The sequence below is a fragment of the Castor canadensis genome, chromosome 3 (assembly GCF_047511655.1).
Source record: "Castor canadensis chromosome 3, mCasCan1.hap1v2, whole genome shotgun sequence".
Lineage (NCBI taxonomy): Eukaryota > Metazoa > Chordata > Mammalia > Rodentia > Castoridae > Castor > Castor canadensis.
In genome coordinates, this window is record NC_133388.1 from 181,409,448 (window position 1) to 181,428,084 (window position 18,637).

Below are 18,637 nucleotides of genomic sequence, written 5' to 3' on the forward strand. Positions count from 1 at the left end.
GCAGCTCGGTCCTTGTACTGATTTCTTTTCTTTTTATCCTCCCACCTCCATTCCATCTCCCAGTGACTCAGTCCTGCTGGAAAAGAGTGATGGACACCCAGGTGCTCTGCCCTGCTTGTAACATTGAGTTTCTGCTCGTTGCAGGTCCCACGCACTGGCTGCTGTTGGAGTCCGGCTGTGAGAATACTCCCAGGATGTAAGCACCACGAAACTGGTGAGTGATGCTGCGTTTGGCGTGCTCACACGTGACCTAGTTGGATTTCAGGAAGGAGGAGGAGAGACATAGGAGGGGAAGGGCACCTCTGAAACTGTATTGCTGGCTGCACGCACCTGGTCACAGAATAGTGTGAGCTTGCAGGTGTGAGGAATTCACTGGGTCCTTGAAGTCCTTTTCCGGATGCTACAGAGCTGCAGGTGGCAGGGCTGATCCCACCCAGAAGGCATGTGCTTGGAGTTGTTTCCAGGGAACTAGAGAAATCTTAGAATAGAACAGGAGCTTCCCGGCAAACCACTTGGCAAACAAACGATAGCCCTGAGAAGTTGGGACTCAAGTGAGGCAAGAGAGCCCCCCTTGGACATCTGAAGTATTTTGCCACTGGCAGAAGGGAGGGTAGCTCTTGACTCACCTAAGGAAAGCTGAGCCATGCCCAGGTGCAGTAGATGTCTTGGGGAAGTAGTGAGCTCCCTCTCACTGGCAGAATTCAAGCAGAGGTTAGGGAAGTGTACATGACAATGTACTTTTGATGAAGGCAGTATCCCCTTCTGTTCTCTGATGATCTAGAACCCTGAGAGCACGCAGTAAGAAAAGGATGATGGTTTAGGGAAAGACCGGACAAGGGCAAACTAGAGGTCATGCACACAAACTCTCAGTGCTGCTCCTGCTTCAGATGGCCAGTTATGCAGCAGAAGTCACTAGATGGTATGACCTTGGGTCTCTCCCTGCCCTAATACCATCAGTCAACTGTCACTGAGTTCGTATTACAGGTGTGACCCCAAACACCTAGTGTATGTGATAAGTGGGCAACTCACAAAGCATGGTGGGAGTTTTGTTGAGAAGCTCTGGAGAGCTCTCTCCCATACCAAGACCACCAAAAGAGCCACCCACTAGTCACACAATCAAGGGGCTTGGCCCAAGATCCAGACCACACAGACCAGGAGAAAGGGCCTGGGAACATGTGGCAAAACCACCCACCACCTACTCTCATGGACCTGGGAGGAGGAAGAATTGGGCAATGCCTAGGCAGAAGGCTGTTGGAAGTCCATGATCTTAGCTTTACCAAGGAGCTTAGGGCCCTTCGGCAAGGGAAAACCAGTCTCACACACTCAAGTGACCAAAACTCCAGACCCAAGTGGGACATGAGGCAGGTGGGGGGACATCAGTGGCACAGGAAGGGTCTGAATAATGCAGTGCTCTGTGCCTGGGTCCCCCACCCTGTCTGGGTCAGCTGCAGCTGTATTTCTGCAGGGCCTCTGAGGGCAGGGCTCTGTGGGAGGCCAGAAACTGACAGCCTGAGTGAGGCTTAGTTTGACAGCATTGTGCACAGGCTGTGTGTGCAACTGAGTCCAAACACCATTAGAGGGCATGGAGGGGAGAGGACAGAGAGGGGAACGGAGGAGAAAGGATGGATGAGGCATTTGAATTGTGACTTGGAGCGTCCTTAGCAAGTCTTCCAGCAGGTGTCGAGCTCTGAGGACAGAGCTGTGTCTTTGCATTCACAGGACCTGGCACAGAGCAGGTGCTTAATAGAAATGGTCAAATAAAATGGTGAGGAGGGAGTTCAGGTAGGTAATGTCTGTGCTAGAGGACGGGGGCTCAGGAATAGACTGCCAGGTTCAAATCCTGGCTCTTCTGCTAGCTGTGGGGTCTCGGGCAAGTTGCCAGCCTCTCTGTGCATCAGTTTCCTCATCTGGAACATGGAGACAGGGATAGAATGTACAAGATTTGGTGAATTAATTTATACAAAGCTGCCTGACCCTGTACCAGTACCTAGAAAGTGCTCTATAGTTATTGGTTCTTATTCTAGCAGTGGGCTAGAGCTCAATGTTGGGCCAGAGCCAAAGCAGGGGCTTCCAGTCATACACCCTGGTGTAGCTGCAGGATGAACTAAAAAGCATTTGTTGTTCTGAGCCCTTTCTGTAAAATGGAGATTCTGTGGGTAGGAGGGTTAGGTGGCACCACTTTCCTGCTGTCTCCCTCTGATGGTGTTCCCCCCCCGCCCCCCCCGCCCCGGTTTTGACGCTGGTCCACAGCCAGAGGCAGCACTGCCATGTACCACTAGCTGTGAGCCCCATGGAGCATGGTGTAACTCTTCACAGTGTCATCGCCCTGCTTCTTCCCCTGCAGAAGTGGTCTTGAAAACTGAAAAGCACTGGCCTTAGAAAAAGATTTCACTGACACTGATGAGAAACCATTTAAGACTCGAGCTTAGGTGCAATCTCAAGCCCCTCCCCTCCCCCCCCCAGCTCAATGAAGGTTCCCATACCTTCCCCAGTGAGGTCTGTCCCCAAGGCTGGAAGGCAAACAGCTTGTCACTAGATTCCCAAAACAATGCTTCATTGGCAAAAGGTACCACCCACCACCCCAGGATTTGTAGCCTATTTTGGATAAAAATTGTATTCCCCTGAAACACTTGTCAAGGTCACATTTCTTTTATTAGTAAGAGGCCTGGGGCTATGGAATGAGCTTGCTCCAGGGCCTACCTGTGGCACTCCTGCACCATCTCACCTGTCCCGAGCTGGAGTATAGGATTACAGTGTGAACCAAATTGTTTTTGACATAAGCAAAGCCCGTGCCCAGTGGGTCTGAAAACATCCCAGTCTTTTTCCTGTGCATCTGCCGATATCTAGCAAGTGGCCACAAGCTCACTTGCACCTCAGGTGGGAAGAGGGCAGGGATGAGGGGACCAAGTGACACTGCACTCAGAAGAATGCTGAGATAGACCCACTACGAAGTATGCTGAAATGGATTAGCAACGTCTGTCAAAGGGACCAGAAGGATGACTACAGCATGCATGCCACTTTTTGTCATCATGAGACAAAGTGACTTCCAAGACCCACTTCCTGCTTCTGCTCTTCCTGGTCTTTTCATCAGCAGCCTTGTTTTACATTAGAAAGGCCAAGTGCAGCAAACTTCCTTACCCTGGACCACTGTAAAACCAGCCCAAGCAAGTGAATGTCTGCATCTCAGGCTTGTCACCTGCAGGTGAGCTTTCCCACCTCTGAGTCCAGGGTCTCTGTCAGCCCAGCCAGTGAACTAGTGCAGAGACAGGAGTCCTGAGTTCTGTGCTTAGCAGGTCAGAACCCCCGGCTGAGCACACCTACCCTGTATTTCTAGTCCACTCACTCTGTGTGCTCAGGACAGGACACCACAGAAATGCTTAACAAAAGACAGTATTTGAGGAAGTAGAAAATGATTTGATGGGAATCTTGGCTTCTGTTTGAAGTGGCCAAAGAAATTGAATTAGAAGGACTTCACTGCACTGGCTGGGAATAATCTGTTTTCCCAGAGTTCCATGCATGTGATGAGACAAGATAGTCCAGAGCTAGGTTTCCTCTGAGTTTCCCAGCCTGTAAAATGGGGAAATAACACACCTCCCAGAGTTGTTTGGTAAAATAAGTGGTAAGACGCAGAAGAGACCTTACTAATGGCCTTGCTCGTGAAAGATGGTGAAGAAACGCTCTTCTTATTACCATCTCCATCCTCCACACTGAAGTAGAGCTTTCCTCTTTCACTGTGGTCAAGAAGATGGCATTGTGGATAGCTTTCTACAATAGCAGCATACTTTCAAATGACTCCGCTTAGTCTTTCAGGGGCTCTTCCTCTTTCTTCCTGATAGCTTTTCCATGGGAAATGTCTACTTAAATATCCAACTTGAGTTGCTCTGCTGTAGGTGGATGACTCCCATGTCCTGACATGCACATGTCTGTAGTATGACTGAGTCCTTTAGCAGGTTTCTCTAGCAGGGACTAAGCCACATGGTAACTGGGCCACATCCACATCTTCCCTTTAGAGTTTCAAGTGTCAACAACCCAAATTCCACTCTCGCTGTAGGGAAGGCAGGGCAGGAAAGGTGACTTCATGCTACAGTGGTACCACCTGCATTTGAATGAGCAAAACTAAAGGATGGGATCTCCTTGCTTAAAAAAAAAAAATGATTAGAAGTTTGGAATGTAACGCTCCCTTCTCCTTTCATTCGGTCTTAGAATCTTCAGGAGAAAGATTAAGTTCTTACTTTTTTTTTCTTTTTGTGGTGCTGGGGTCGAACCCAAGGCCTTGTACATGCTAGGCAAACCCTCTACCTCTGAACTATGTCCCAGCCCTAAGTTTCTACTCTAAAACAATCTATGTGAAGCAGGGAGAGGGACTCAAATGGTGGAAAAGCAATGGCTTTGATCACAAGGCCAGTGGTGGGCAGGAGGAGAGGGCCTGGGAAGCCCAGGTGCGCTAAGTAGGACTCCTGGGTTGTTGGATAAGAACTGGGCTTCTAAGGTGGGTGACAGACAGATGCACACTTTATTCCAACCCCCTTGAACATCTGCCCCCCCAGTACTCTTGGTCCCCAACCTGGTAAGGAGCCACCTGCCTCCTTGTGCCCCTACTCCAGAAGGAAAGGTTTCAATACTCATCCTGCAGCTCAGTAGGCAGGGCAGACTCCATCCTCCCTCTCCATTCCCCACCTCGGACTCCACTCCTAGGGCAGTGACCCTGCTGTCAGTCCCTCCCTCCAGTCTTGTCCAGCCTCAGACTCCCACACCCTGAGATGTTGCTGAGGGACACCCTAGGGAAAAAGAAGAGGCAGGCATTCAGGGTAGTATGCATGTCCAGTATGGGCTCACTTGAGGCGCTGTTACTAGGAGGCACAGGCAGGCAGTGGAGTCCCATCAAAACTCAAAACTCAATACAAGTCCCACAGCCTCCTCTGAGGTCCTTGCCCTCTCTGGATTTCTGTGGATCTTCTAGGCTATACCACCCAACACGAGCAATACAGCAGAGCCCTTAATATCATGTGCTCAGAGCCAGACATAGTTAGAGCTCCACCTTTACTAGTTACTTAGTAACTAAGTAAAGTTATTCAGATTTCAGACAAGTTACTTAACTGTCCATGCCTTGATTTTTTCATCTGTAAAATGGGCCACCTCATAGGAGAGTTATGATGACTGAATGGAGCATGCTTAGAATAGTATCTGGCACAGATAAAAAGTGTTAGTAAAAACAAAATCAGGAAGTAAATGCAGCAATCTGTGTCTTGTTTTCACCTGACTAGCCTCGACAAGATGATAAGCTCCCCATCCATAGAATGAAGTGTTTCACAGAGTACCGGTGGCTCATACCTATAATCGTTGCTGCTCAAGAGGCAGAGATCAGGAGGATTGTGGTTGGAAGCCAGTCCCAATCTCTATCTGTCTGTCTATCTATCTATCTATCTATCTATCTGCTATCTCTGTACCTCTCTCTGTCTCTCTCCTTCTCTCTCTCTCTCTCTCTCTGTCTCTCTCCTTCTCTCTCCCTCTCTCTCTCTCTCTCTCTCTCTCTCTCTCTCTCTCTCTCTCTCTGTCTCTCTTCCTCTTCTCTCTCTCTCTATTTCTCTGTCTCTGTGTCTCTGCTCAGCCTGCTGCTGAGTGGCCTTCACTCAGGCAGGTTCCCCCATCAATAGCTAGCACCTTCTCCCTGCAACCCTTGTGGAAAGAGGACTGTACTGGTCCCAGCAATGCCCTGGGACTGAGAGACCCTGGTTATATGTCCATCCCTGAGCCAGCTGCCATGGCCACAAAGCAGACCATGCTGACTGACCAGGATTGAACATGTGCTCCCACTAGCCATTGGAACCACAAGGGCTGAGAACAGTGGCAGGGAATTGGTAAAAGGGAAGATAGCAAGCCCAGCATGTGGCATGTAAGTCCTGCAGGACATTCAGTGCCCAAGTTACAATAAAGAAGAGATTATTGTGCTGTCATCCAGAGTAGGCCCAGTGGGAGCCCTGAGCCTGTTTTGATCATGTACAGAATAAAGTCTAGAAGTGAAATATTTCTGCAGAAGTGATATCACACATTGCTCCCCATCCCAGGTAGCCACCACACCCTGTTGTAATTACATGAAGATATGTCATCTCTCACTGGAGTCGGGCAGTGTTCCCTTGACACTTCTACTTCTTCCCATTCCCCTACAGCCAGTAGGTGCCCACCTGTACCTGGCACCTGCCCAGGTCCTTGGCTGAGTAGCATGGGAGTGAGGAGCGTGCAGAGAAGGGTCCTCACCCACAGCCCATGCAGTTTGCCACCCAGGCTTTGAGACATCCCAGCTCTGACATGGCCCCTGATTTGTATCACAAACAATAGTGTATCAGTTTCCAATTGCTGCTGCAACAAGTTCCCACAAACTTGGTGGCTTGACACAAATTTGTCATCTTATAGTTTCAGAGGAAATCAAGGTGTCAATGAGGTATGGTCCTCTCTGGAGGCTCTAAGGGAGAACCCATTTTCTTGCCTTTCCAGCTCCTTGCATTCCTTAGCTCGTGGTCCCCATAGTCCACGCCAGTTGAGTTTTCTCACACAGCATCACTCCAACTCTGCCACTTCTGTCTCACTTTTCCATCTTTAAAGGACTCCTGAAGGGAGCCTACCTTGATAATCCAGTATCATCTTTTTATCCCAGGGTCAGGAGATTAGCAACCTTAATTCCGCCTGAAAGGTTAATTCCACTATGCCATTTAAAGTATCTTATCTGAGGGTTCTGGGGTGAGAGCATGGGCATCCTTGGGGCCTCTTATTCTGCCTACAACAGCTATTATTCTCATTGTCAGTTCTAGAACTTTCCCAGAACTTGCCATGTGCAAAGCCATTGGCTAAGTCCTTTATACACCTTAGCTCAAAGAGAGTAGCCCCATCTTAACATTAAGAAAACCAAAGCACAGAAAAGTTCATTATTTCCCAGGTCACATATCCAGAACACAGATCTGTGATCTGGCTGGATCACAGATTTGCCTGACCCTGAAGCCTAGGTCCTTAACCAGGAAGAAGTCAGCCGAAATGAGGAGTATCAGGACCCTCAGACCATAGGGAAGGGAGATTCTTCTCTGCAGTGGAGGTTTTGGAGCCATAGGTCCCTCTCAGGCTCAGGGTTAGCTGGTCTTTATCCTGACTCTGTCCCTAACCAGTGGTGTGAACTTGGTCAGGTCACCCACCTCTCTATGCCTCCCCTTCCTCAACTATAAAATAAGCATACAAGGATACCTGAATCCTCAAGACTGGTTTTATTTTTATAATAAAATTCCTGGACCCACGTTTCTCTCTTTTTTAAAATTATTCATTTATTCACATGTACGTGCATTGTTTGGGTCATTTCTCCCCCCTGTCTCCCCCCACCCCTGCTTCCAGGCAGATCTTCTTCTGCCCTTATCTCTAATTTTGTTGAAGAGAAGACATAAGCATAATAAGAAAGACATAGCATTTTTGCTAGTTGAAATAAGGACAGCTATACAGAGAGATTCCTAGCATTGCTTCCATGTACAAATGTGTTACAACCCAAGTTGATTCATCTCTAACTGATTTTTACACTGGTTCCTGATCCCCTTCTCGTGTTAACCTCTGTCTCTTTAAGGTTTCTGTGTTAGTTCCTCTGCAGTGGGGACATCAAACACTTTCATGTTTTGGATTTTCTATCTAACCCTATACCTCTCTCCCGTATATGTTCTCCCCTTGTCATGTGACCCAAGTCCAACCACATTTCTGCATTTGCCCTAGATCTAAGGTCTGCATATGAGGGAGAACATACGATTTTTGGTCTTCTGAGCCTGGCTGACCTCACTCAGAATGATGTTCATATTTCTCTTTTATGTATATTTTCAACCCACTTTTAGTGAGAGAAAAGCCCTGTATTCATCTCCTTTTACTTTGCCTTCGTTTTTCTTCCATTTCTTTATAAGGCCACATGGCAGAGGCCAGCCTACTTTGCCTGTGTGTGGCCTGGGAGCTAAATTGGTTTTGTATTTACAAAAACATTGAAAAAAATAATATACAATAAAGATTGTATATTAGTTCATATTTTGTTGCTATAACAAAATATCTAAGGCTGGGTGATGTATAAAGAAAAGTTTGTTTACTTCACAGTTTTAGAGGTTGAAAGTCCAAGATGAAGTGGCCTCATCAGTTTGGCCTGTGGTGAGGGCCTCTAGGCAGATGACATCACCAGGGCAAGGGGTCAGGCTTGCTCTTGCTATAACAATTTGCTCTCACTAGAACTAAGGAGTATCCCTAGAAAATTACATTAATCTCTTCCAAGGGCAGCACCCGCAATGACCTAGTCACCTTCCACTAGGCCTCACCTCTTAAAGGTCCCACTATCTCAACATCACCACCCTGTGGACCAAGCTTCCAGCACATGTCTCGTTGGGGGATATATGCATACCTTAATGAAACCATTAGCTGATTAGTTGGAATTGGTGGAGTGTCTTTTCCTTTAATCCTCACCATCCTCAGCCCTGTCAGGTGTGTGGAGGCAGAGCTCAAGGGAACAAGTCACACACCCATGGTTCTGCAGCATGGCGACACAGAGCCAGGATTTGAATCCAGGCAGTCTGGTTCTCTGCTTTCCTACCTTGCCCCCCTGTTGTTACCATTAGCTCTCCCCTGAGGCATGACTTCCCTGGCCCTTTGGTCCAATTCTCCAGCAAAATTCCTTACTTCTGTAAAAGGACAACTGAAAAAATACAAGAGCTGTCAGAAACAACTCTGACACAAACCTCTCAAATTTTGGTTTTTAACATTCTTTCATTCGTCTGTCCATCCATCCATCCATCCACCCATTCATTCATCCATCCATCGACCCATCCATTTGCTCAACAAACACAGCCCAGCCCCAGGACCCTGTGGAAGCCCACATCTTTGGCGCTGACAGCTGTAAACTCCACGGCCCTGGCTTCTCCAGAGTCCTTGTCACCAAAGGCTCAGAGGGATACTCACGACATACTATGGAGCACTTGATTAATATGCTGCAATTTGGGCAGCACCTCCCCCCACCCAGTTACCATGGTGACATTATTTTAACAAACAGCTCCTTAATATTTAATGAAAATTATGCTTCTGACAGGCGAGCAGAAGAGTAGCCGCACTACAAAGGGTTTAGAGAGGTCCACAAGGACATTTTTGCACAAAGCCATCAGTTCCCCCCATCCCTGTATGTGCTGTTTGTCACCAGAAAATGTGAGCATTCTGGGGCTAGGAGCCTCCATGATGCCAGGCATGGGTTACACACAGCAATTGTAGGTTGTCACTTTTTTAATACAGAATGTCACAACGGCTCCACGAGGATGGGATAGCATGATAGCATCATTAAACGGTGCTTTGTACACCAATCTGCTAATTTCATCCCAGCTTGCCTGAGGCTGCTGAAAGCCTCGTTTGTTTCCTGTGTCTTGAGTCAATCCGGATTGTAAGACAGCGTGTGCAGAGCCGGGAGTGTGTGCATCAGGGTGAGAAGCAGCCCGTGCCTCCTCGTCAAGGCACCATCTGTCCTACCCAGTTGAGTCAGTAACTAGCAGGTGCAGGGATTGGGGGAATCCAGCCCTCTGCCCTCAAGGGGGTGCAAGTCAAGAGAGAAAAGACCACAGGACCCTGGCAACCTCATTACTGTTGGTCTTATATGTCAGGCACTTTGCTAAGCACTTGAAAACAAAAATGCATTCTACATTCCAGATCCCCAATGAGCAAGATGGATAAATAACAATACTGAAGAGGAGAGGGGACAACAATGGGGGTCTCTTAGCTGTGTGACCTTGGATAAGTTACTTACTTCTCTGTGCCTCGGTTTTCTCATCCTTAAATTGGAGATAATAACACTATCTTCACTAACAGTTGTCATGAGGTTGAAAATGAAATAAGCTCGTAAGAAGACCTAAATCAGTATTTATAATACTGAAAACAGGGGGGACGTGGTGAGTATTAAATACTAGGATCTTATGTTCTCATGGTATCACACATACCTACAATAACAGCTAATGTGTAATGACTGTTTACTGTACTCCGGGCTGTACTGGAGTCATATGATCTCATTAAATCTCCACAGGCAATCCCGTGAGATAGACTCTATCATCAACACTGTCCTTACTTACAGATGAGGAAACTGAGGCTCAGAGAGGCTGGAGAACTTGCCCACAGTCCTGAGGCTCATCACAGGGGATCTGAATCTGTTTTGTCTGGATTTGCTGCCCCATTACAATAAAGTGCAGTATAAACAGAAGATGCCAGTGCTTGTGGAAGCCATGGCCTCACACCACTTGCATCCAGCCCATGCAAATGGTGCCATGGAAACCCAGGGCCCCCAGGTGGGCTCTGCTGAGGGTTAGCTGGGGAAAGTGGTCCTAGGTGCCCTGGAGACCATGAATCTCCGTGGACAGAGGGTGGGGCCTGAAGGGTTGAAGCAGCTCTAAGTAGGAGACTTGCAGTGGGATTCGTGGCTGTATTTGAAGAAGGAAGAAGTCTGGCTTGACCATTCCAAAGACGACAGATTCTTGGCACTGGGCGGGAACTTTACTTGAATATAACCTGTTTGTTTAAAATATACATTAGATTTCTGTTAAATGGATGAAGGAGGAAGAGAGAGAGAGAGAGAGAGCAAAGCTTGAAGAGTTTTGCTTATCCTCTTGTCAGATTTCATTGAGTGGAGTAATAAAATGTGTGCACTGGCCTGTGTACACATGGAAAATAACATTTTCTACCTCCCAGAGCAAAGAAAGAGGCAACGAAAGGGAAGTTCAAGCTGTGTAGCAAAATACAGTCAAAGTCATAGTATACACTATGCTTTTAAAAAACATGTTTGTGTATCAGTTACTCATTGCCACAATAGTGCTTTGTAACAAACAACACCAGTGGTGACCAGCAGGAAAATACCTCTTGGTTCCCAAATCCACAGGGTCCACTGGGTTTCTCTTGGTTTAGATAATTCGCACATCTGAGGTCCCCTTAGCTGGCTCACTCGTCTCGGGGGCGGGGGGGGCGGGGGTTGGTGACCTCAGCTGGGCTGACAAAAGACATTGCTGCACTTGTCTTTCACCCTGCAGCAGGCTCGCCCAGGCACAGGCTCATGGTAGTGACAGAGAATTAAGGGTACAAATAAAAGGTGCCAGTACTTGTCCAAGCCTTGGCTAATATCACATCCAGGACACCCATGCAAATCCCACAGCCAAAGCCACAGGAGAAGAGTGGGGTATGGACACTGGGAGGAGTAAAGACCTGGACTGTTACTGCATCCAGCAACATGGTTCCTAGAGACCACCCAGGAGAATCCCGAGAGACAAACTCGGGATATCCGCATAATTTCTCCTGCTCTGAGAGCCACAAAGTGAATTTGACCTCAAAATGAGACCTCAACACAGGTCCTTTAAGTCGCCATCTCCATCTGCCACATTGGACCTGATTCTGGACCCCAGGTGTCTACAATGACAAGTAGAACCCATTGCAAAGGAATGGAGCCCCAGCACACTCTCCATGGCACCAGGGTGGCTGTGTTGCTTGTTCTAAGTAGCTTCTCTGCAGAGCAGGACAGCACAGCCTGGGAAGTCAAGGTTAGTACCCAAAGTTTGCCCTCAAGGCAGTTTTCCCAGAAAGGAAGGTCAGATGAAAGAAAGGCCTGCCTGAGGACCTCTTTCTGCATCTTTTTTTTCCCCACAGTAGCCCAATATCTTGAGTTACTTACTCGTGATCCTTTCAACAACAGTCAGGACTAGCATTATTCCCATTTCACAAAAAGAAACTGAGGCCCAAAGAGTTTCACTCACCACCTCAGAGTGGCAAAACCAGGTGTGCATCCCAGCCTTGTCTCTCTCCACCACTGAGCTCTACCTGAGCTTTCAGGCTGCCTCCCTGCAAACTCACAACTGTTTGAATCCTGAGTCTGGCTCAGCATGGTGGTGCACACCTATAATGCCAGCTCTTGGGAGGCAGATGCAAGACTACTATGAATTCAAGACCTCCCTGGACTACACAGTGAGGTCAAGACCAGCCTGGACCACATAGTGAGACCCTGTCTCAAAAAAACGAAACCAGACCAAATCCTGCTTCTGCCTCATGCACACATCCTTCTCCGAGCCATAAAATGGAAAGAGCCTCACACCTTCATAGGGCTGTTATGAGCAGTAAATGAGCAACTGAGACTCTCAGTCCCATCCTGCACATGGCACCGTCTCCTTTAATCCTCAGAACAATGCTGAGAAAGGCACTGTGATCATCCCATTTTCAGAGGTAGGAGCCTGAGGTCAGTGACAGTGACTTCCAGAGTCCCAGTGGTAGGGCTGAGACTTGGACACAAGCCTGTGCACTTAACTCCTACTACTGCTACCTGGGTAAAGGCTCAGAAAGGACACCAGAAATACTAGCTGCTGTTGTCCCTTTGGAACATTGAGACCCAGATGCCCTAAGAGAGAAGAAGATGGCACAGGGCAGCATAGGTAGAAACCCTGCCTCAGCCTAGGGAACATCTACGTCAGACACTGTGGTCACCTGAACCTTCAGATCATGAGAAATCAAGCTACAAGCTAGGGAGCTCTGCACTCATCCCCAGGGAGAGGAGAAAAGAGCCACGTGAAGTTCAAGGGCAGTGAGCCTCAGTAACTCGCAGAGCTACAACATCCTCTGTAAGTTCCAATACTTGGTTAACACCCAGTGACCAGTGTGACTCAGTTGCACTGATGTGAATGTGATATGGGTATGCAAGCATGGCTGAAAGGACTCATCTGAGAGCACATCCCCTTCCTCACACCTGGGTGTCCATGAAGCCTTCCTGCATCCTTGACATTGGAGCCTTTTCACCGCAGGAGAAATGAAGCCTGGATTGTACAGATGAGAAAACTGAGGCCAGAGTAGTTAGGTTTTGACTGTCAACCCCTAGAGGCAGCAAAGAGGGAAAGGCTGATACTGACTAAACCAGGGTTTTTGCCTCGAATCACAAATCCTTGGTCTATGTTTGTGTCTGGCCATTTACCATCTGTGTGACCCTGAGTGAGTTATTTGCTTCTCTGCTTCTGTTTGCTCCTGTGTAAAATGGGGATGATGGTGTTCACCTCTGAGAGTCGTTAGGAGAATTTGATCAGTTAATCCATATCAGGGGCTCAGCACTAACTGGAACAAACACAGGATGCACTTGGTAAATGCTCCTACTTGTTATTGCTGTATGTGTGTCATTGAAGCATCAATGGAAATGCAGGCGAGTTTGACAAGTGTCATTTGTGGCATAGGGTTGGAACCACGTAAGACATGTTCTTGTGTGCTGAGAACATTTAGGAGTCCTCTGGGATAGGTGACTTGCCCAAGGTCACCTTGCTGGTAAGAGGCAGCCGGGGACTGGGAACCCGATTTCCTGACCCTGACTCTCCTGAGCAGGGCCTTCTCTCCCACCATAAGTCACCCATGCTGCCAACATATGGTTCTCCCCATAAAAAAGCTCCTGTGTTCCTATGTCCGGTGGAAATCCCACAGCTTTCAGCCAGCAAATGTAACGGTGCTGTGCACCCTATTTGCATTAAATGAAGAGTGTACACTGTGTGTCTAAGAACACTTAATGAAGCATGAGGCTTAATTAACTTATATCAATCTCCCTCCCTGCGCCCAACCCCCTCCCCTCAAAAAAGATAGCTTCTTTAAGTATAGTCCCTAACTGGAAGTTCTGATTTTCGTATTTTCTAATCAGACTCCAAACTGCAGCTTCCCTGTGTTATTAATCTCCCCCATCTCTGGCCACGTTTCAGATGGAGACAAGCTTTGCACTGTGGTTTATCACGTTGGGGTTATTGTTCCCTTGAAAGGAGGGAATGGAAACAATGGCCCTTACTTGTATCAGTCTTCACACAGACCACACACATACACACACACGTGCACGTACACACACAGAGCCAGTGCGTGAACTGTGTGTGCACTTTTGTGATCCACTGTCTCTATGGTCTTTTGCTTCCAGCCCCAAATTATTTTTTAAGTTGTTTTCTTTCTTTGTCTAAAGAACTGGACAATAGTGAAATATGCAAAATCAGCCCTCAGATCCCTAGAGTTTCTCCTTCCCTCCCAAGTGCACAGGGAGACTGCTGATGCCCCCACTTCCTGACCCCTGCTTCTGCCACCCTGTGCAGACCCTGCCATCTCTCACCTGGGCTGAGCAATCTCCCCACTCAGGGTCTTGCATCTTGCAGTCTTCCCTCACCCGGGTGAGCTTTTTAAAATACCCACCAAAATCATGTCCCTCGCAGGGATTGGGACTGTCCAATACCTTCTTCCTGCACTTGGACTGCCACCTAGACCCCTTCCCCATTGGCTTCCCAAGTCCTGCCAGACCCCACCTTCTCTCCCTCTCCAGCCTCCTTTCCCTGCACACTTCCTCACCCCAGGCTCCAACCCTGCTGCTGCTTCACGTTCCTCAGCTACACCAAGTCTGGGTCCACCTTATGGCTCTGCATTTGCATTTGCTGCTGAATGAATGCTGCGTCCAAGTTGGGTTCCCTGGAAGACAGGCTGAGGCAGAGGCAGAACTTGGAATACTTTATAGGAGGGTGGAACAGGGATGGGGAGGTGTGCGATCCCAGACAGAAGGGAGGGGAGAGGAAAGTGAGGGGGAGAAAACAGACACTCAATTGCATGACTTGGTGGCTCAATCACCTCAGTTGCTGTGACATGCGGGATGTCTTTGGAGTGGCAATGTAGAGTAGTCAGTTGTACTAGAAAGTAGTGTATGTGTTCTTCCAAACCACCACACTTCAAAACTGCACATTAAAAATGACAAGATTTATGAGGAGAATGTGACTAGGGATATGTACTAAAAACACAAATGATAATAAAAGCAGTAGCATAGTTTTATGTGTTGCAGATAGTTCAGAAATGCACAAATTATACAGTGAATACGGCACTTTATGTTACAGAAAGATCCGCCTGCGTAATGAACCAGTGTCAGAAGGTAAAAGTGTGGAGTGGTGGAGAGTAAAATTGGATCAAAGTTGTAACACCAGCTGTGAATGGCATAGCTTGTAACACATGAAGTAAACTGAGCAAAAATGCTGCAGCAAATCCCACATCACAGGTGTCACGTTGACTGGGGAACCTGGTCCTCACAAGAGGGGAAGAGGTGTAGCTAGATCTAGGGTAGCATCTGTCCCAGGTTCTCACCCACCTTTGCTGAGCTTGCCACATCCAGCCTTTGGCTCTTTAGATGTCCACTTAAAGACACCCATTCATTAGGCAGGGCCATAGAAAAAAATGATAGTGACATGCAAAATTCATCTGTGTGCTTTGGAATTTCAAACAAAACTAGGAAACCATGAGAGCCAGGGAGGGACATGATGTGACTTACGGTTTCACAACCACTGCTCTGGAGCAGTGTATAGAGACAGACTGTTGGAGAACTCACATCAATGCAGGAGACCAGGCAAGAGACAATAGCAGCTGGACCAGGATCAAAAAAGGGGGGCTGCTAAGAAATGTTCAGAGCCAGGATTTAAGTGGAGAGCTGCTGACAGACAGATCAGGGTGAATGAAGAGGCAGGTGATGGCCTGTTGCAACCCTACTGCTTAGACATTTCTTTCTTGTGGGAAAGTCATTGGACTGTGGTCATGAGACAGGCTTGACTCTTAACAGAATGATCTTTGGCAAGCAAGTGAAAACTTCCACTCATCGAGATGTGGAATCCAGCATCTCTGGAGGAACCAGCCAGAAGCCAGTCTGCATAGTAACAGCATTTGGCTGTGATCAGAGCAAACCCACCCAGCAAGAACAAATGCAGGGGCACGTGTGGACCTCTCCTTACTATCCTGTCTAGACAAGGCTCTGTCCTGGGGGAAGGGGTTCTGTTGGATGAGCCAGATGACACTGAAGTTTCTTATCATAACAGTTTTGACACTAGCAAAACATTTGAAACAGTGGTTCTCAGTAGTGGGAGGGGTGAGAGTGAGAAGGCAGTTTGCCTCTACCTGCCTCCCACAGGGAAGGTAGGGGGACATTTGGCAATGTATAGAGACATTTTTAGTTGACACAATTCGAACTGGGATGCTCTTAGCAGCTTCTAAACAGCCTACACTGCCCACAGCAGCCCCCTCAACTAAGAGCCATCCAACCCAAAATATCTGTTCTGCCACGGTTAAGAATCCCCAATTTAAAGTATCAGGAACATTCAGCACTAGGGAAGTGGTTCATCCCTTCCAGGCCTGTCGCAGATCTGCTGAGGTACAATACTTGGGAGGCTGAGGCAGGAGGATCATGAGTTTGAGGTCAGCCTGGGCTGCATAGTGAGACCCTGTCTTAAAAAGCAAAAGCAAGCAAACAAAAAGAATGTAGCCTTGTGGGCAGCCTCTACCTGATAGAGGTGTTTCTTGCTCTATGTTGGCAAGGCATTGATGAAGGATGAGTACACGTATATTTGGATCAGGATTTCTGAAAGGCTGAGAGTTCAGAGGGAAAATGTACAAAAAATGTTTAAAAAAAAAGCAATATGTGCTAAAAAATTGGAAACAGCCAAGATGCCCTTTAATGAATGACTGGATGAACAAATACATCCATGCAATTGGGGTACTATTTAGCCATAAGAAGAAATGAACTATCAAGCCATGAAGAGACATGGAGGAGCCTTAAGTGCACACATATCATTCAGTGAAAGAAGCCAGTCTGGCAAGGCTGCCCAGGGCATGATTCTCACTACAAAATCTGGTACAGGCAAAACGCTGGAAGTGGTAGAAAGGTGAGTATGTGATGGATGCTTGAGGCTGTGGTTTGTCAAAACACAAAGGGAAAGCCCAACAGAAACTACCTGCTCAGTTACCAACTGAACGCATCAGCATTGGTGGCTCATTGTAACAAATGTACTGCACCAGTGTAAGATGTTGCAACAGGAACAACGGGAGGGGAAGGGAGAAGGCTACACAGCCCCTCTCTGTACTGTACTTGCTACCCATTTTTACTGTAATCCTAAAAGTGTGCTAAAAATTAAAGTATTTAAAAATGTAAACAATATGAAAGAACAGCAAATTATGATTATCGTGATAGCTGACACTTGTTGAGTGCTTCCAAAGAGGAAAACACATATTGCAGAGTCGGCCCCATCCTCATTGTGGGAGAGGATGCACCAGAACCAAGAGGAAGGAAGGGGCCACTCTACCTTCACTCAGACCCAAGTGGACAGATTTTATTTTATTTTTTTTTTTTTGAGGTTTCTCTGATTTTTTTATTATTTATTTATTTATTTATTGTTTTATTATTCATTTGTGCATACAAGGCTTGGGTCATTTCTCCCCCCTGTCCCCACCCCCTCCCTTAAACCCACTCCGCCCCCTCCCTCTTCCCCCATCCCCTCAATACCCAGCAGAAATTATTTTGCCCTTATTTCTAATTTTGTTGAAGAGAGAGTATAAGCAATAATAGGAAGGAACAAGGGTTTTTGCTGGTTGAGATAAGGATAACTATACAGGGAGTTTTTTTTTTTTTTTTCTAAGTAGATTTATTTATTTTTTTTTCTTTTATTATTCATATGTGCATACAAGGCTTGGGTCATTTCTCCCCCCTGTCCCCACCCCCTCCCTTACCACCCACTCCACCCCCTCCCGCTCCCCCACTCAATACCCAGCAGAAACTATTTTGCCCTTATCTCTAATTTTGTTGTAGAGAGAGTATAAGCAATAATAGGAAGGAACAAGGGGTTTTGCTGGTTGAGATAAGGATAGCTATACAGGGCATTGACTCACATTGATTTCCTGTGTGTGGGTGTTACCTTCTAGGTTAATTCTTTTTAATCTAACCTTTTCTCTAGTTCCTGGTCCCCTTTTCCTATTGGCCTCAGTTGCTTTAAGGTATCTGCTTTAGTTTCTCTGCGTTAAGGGCAACAAATGCTAGCTAGTTTTTTAGGTGTCTTACCTATCCTCACCCCTCCCTTGTGTGCTCTCGCTTTTATCATGTGCTCATAGTCCAATCCCCTTGTTGTGTTTGCCCTTGATCTAATGTCCACCCAAGTGGACAGATTTTAGAGCCCTATGCATCTAGTCCCCGTCACGGTCCTAGGAGGAAGATCCTAGTATTATCTTCATTTTAGAAGATGAGGAAATGGAGTCTCAAGAGAGCCCAGGGTCACATCACAGCGTCAGAGGCAGGACAGGAGCCAGTTCTAATTGACTGCTGGGCCCATGTACCTGTCACTGTGCTCTGACACTGTGTGTGTGTGTGTGTGTGTGTGTGTGTGTGTGTGTGTGTGTGAGAGAGAGAGAGAGAGAGAGAGAGACAGAATGTGCAATATGTGTGAGAGACTATGTAACCAGAGAGAGGGATGGAGTGTGATAGGTGAGTGTGAGTGGATAGAAGGAAAGAAAAAACACATCAAAAAAAAATAAGTGCATATAATATATATATGCTGTATAACTACACACATGTGAACGAAGGAGACAGAAGAAATAATAACAGAACATGAGGCTCTGGAAGGAGATAAACAGGAAGCCAGGAGCCTTGGAGCTGCAGATTGGGCCTTAGGTGGAGGGTGGCTTCCCAGGTGGTCCCTGTCCTGCTCCCCCTGCCCTGTGTCTGGGTCTCTTCCTGTGGGTGTTGCCACCCTCTGCCCTCTTTGCCAGCCAGGGCTCATCATGGGACAGTGTGATGATGAGGCAAGCTGACCAGTGTTTCCCTTGGACC

At 47.3% G+C, this 18,637-nt stretch overlaps 1 protein-coding gene across 6 annotated transcripts in view; it reads left to right on the forward strand.

Moving 5' to 3' along the window:
* Nucleotides 1-18,637, forward strand: part of Zhx2 (zinc fingers and homeoboxes 2) — a 149,706-nt gene that overhangs the window by 65,139 nt on the left and 65,930 nt on the right. For all 6 annotated transcript variants that reach the window (XM_074069146.1, XM_074069140.1, XM_074069141.1 and 3 more), the window contains exon 2: nucleotides 145-214. The gene's annotated coding sequence lies outside the window, so the exon portion shown is untranslated. The remainder of the gene's footprint in view (nucleotides 1-144; nucleotides 215-18,637) is intronic.